Below are 2,437 nucleotides of genomic sequence, written 5' to 3' on the forward strand. Positions count from 1 at the left end.
CCAAGTAGGTAAATATTATTTTATTTTCGGAAAACTCCAAAACTCGCAAATTATTTTCCCTTTTCGGTTTTGCTTTTACGAGTAAGACAGAAATGCCGGTTGAAGTTTGTCAAAAAAAATCATATTACACTTAGAAAATTCACAATATCATCAACCGATAAATAGACAGCTAAGGTTTCCTGAGATAGTTCCTAAAACCACATTGATGATGACAATTGACGTTGATACAGACACATAGCTCTTGCAACCTTATTTAACTTCATTTCATTGCAACTTGAGGGAAAATGTCTATAAAACCGGAGAGAAATTTCCCATTTTCTGTGACGCGTTGATGACGTCACTGTCAGCTGTGCGTGAGGCAACAAGAGCAGGAGATTGTTTGTTTACATGTTCAAACTCCCTTTTCTCTCTCATTAAATCCACGAGGAGCCTGAAGTTTATTCCCAAGTGAGTCTAGAGGGATCGGAGGGCGCGGCGGAGGCGAGAAAAGGGGTTTTTGGTGAGGGAGAGACGGAGAGAGAGGGAGGTTAGTGGACGTGTCCCGAGATGCTGTCTCTCCAGGCCGAGGCTGAGGGCTTGGAGTGTTGCATATTTACCTCATTTATCGCTGTTTTGGCTATTTCCCGGGGGTTTGAACGGGACTGGGGCCCTTGGGGGTCGTTTTGCTCAACGTTGGGATGAGGTTTGGGGTGTCATGGGTATTATATGGACCAGAAGGAAGGAAGGTTCAAAGTGTCAGTTTGGGAGTGAATTTTGGTCTTATACTATTTGTTTATTTCTGTTTTGTCGCCTTCATTTCCGATTTTGAGGTCATGTTTATTGCCCACTTCCTCCGTCATTCCTCTCTCGGCTGCCTGTTTTACGGCGTCTTCATCTCTTGACTTGCACATCCTTGGTCGCAACCAAACACCTCAAAGCGGAAGAAAATAAACGCTTGAAATGTGGTCCGAGTCTTAAACTTTAAAAGACCTGTGGCAGTTTTAAGGGTTTGTGCGGACGGTAAAAGGTGACAGATTAATTGATGTGACAGTTCGCTTGGTGTGTGTAGGTCATGGTGATGAAAGAGCAGTATTTAAAGGTATTTGTTTAGCCAGGGTTTATACTGTGATATGATGACTTTAGGTAATGAGGAAGGTTTACTTTGTTTACTCGAAGATTCTAATGTAGGAGGAGAAATTTGAATTTTTCTTAAATATTCATTTCATTTTTTAAAATTTATGTATATTTACAGGGTCCTAGAATTGGGTATTTTTATAATTTTGGAGAGCCATCACTGACGAGATAAATACTGTGTGGAGAAGGGTAGATCAAAGCATTCCAAGACATATTTCATCTATGGTAATTCTGCAAATAAAGAAGTTCCATTTAAAAAAAGTATGTAATAAAAAAGAATAGAAAAAAAGACGAAATTTACTCGCATGTGTGCAGATTGTACCTGCTTGGTGAATTATCATTGGCAAAGATCCTAATCTGTATTCTCACCTGCCAGGTCAGTAATTTTAAAGCAGCGGTGTCCAGCATGTGTATGTTCGTGATCTCTTTCTCAAACCTCTGGCACATCTGCAGACCCTTGACCAGCTATCCCATTTATAATTTTTCAATCTGCATATCATTAGGCAAAGGGAAAAAATGTTCAGTAATTTGTATAAGTTGTATTTTGTATTTGCCTAAAAGTAGTACACTATTCCTTGAAAACATGGGTTGATAAAATTTTAAGAAATACGAATACAGACAAACTGCGAGAAATATTTGTCCAACAAAATATTTTCTGAAGGCTTTGCGACCTCCTAGGGTCATAACCCTACAAGTTAGGAACCAGTTTTTTAGAGATGTGTGGCCTCTCATTGGAATGCCAGAAGCACATAGACCATCGTAACCACTTGACAGCATCTATCACAAGGTCTGTACTTCCACTTGATATCCCTTAACATGCTGCATTATTGCTAAGGTATATATATATGTGTGTGTGGTTTCTGACGGAAATTGCTTGAGGTAGAAATGAAGGTCAGTTTCATATGAATCGCAATCAAGGCTATTGGAAAAGCCATTTGGTTATTATTTTTATTTAATTCATTAGTCAACTATGTCTTTTTTTGGAATTCACTAGTAATGGGACAGTTTTTTTAAACATCTTAATAAATATATGCTTTTTAGTCCTCTAAAGTGTGATATTTATTATGGAAATACAGGTGATGAACATTGTGAACATAGTAGATATATTGAGAATGTACTAGACTGAATTAAGAATAGAAAACATTTTGGTAAAGCTGGCTTAATCATGTAAAAGAATGCTTAACACATTCTATTCTGTTTGTAGATAAACATAATTGAGATGAGATAAAAATTGTAACTTTATTTATGATAAAGTTAATATTACACACCAGCTCAGGTAAAGCTGGTTTCAAGACGGAAGAAAAAAACAACAGGATAGAATAAG

At 37.5% G+C, this 2,437-nt stretch overlaps 1 protein-coding gene across 2 annotated transcripts in view; it reads left to right on the top strand.

The window, feature by feature from the left end:
- Nucleotides 1-339: 339 nt before the first annotated feature.
- The window catches only part of LOC119590536 (CCR4-NOT transcription complex subunit 7-like), a 9,824-nt gene continuing 7,726 nt past the window's right edge, over nt 340-2,437 (top strand). For both annotated transcript variants that reach the window (XM_037939182.1, XM_037939184.1), the window contains exon 1: nt 340-447. The gene's annotated coding sequence lies outside the window, so the exon portion shown is untranslated. The remainder of the gene's footprint in view (nt 448-2,437) is intronic.

Source organism: Penaeus monodon, chromosome 27 (assembly GCF_015228065.2).
Source record: "Penaeus monodon isolate SGIC_2016 chromosome 27, NSTDA_Pmon_1, whole genome shotgun sequence".
NCBI lineage: Eukaryota > Metazoa > Arthropoda > Malacostraca > Decapoda > Penaeidae > Penaeus > Penaeus monodon.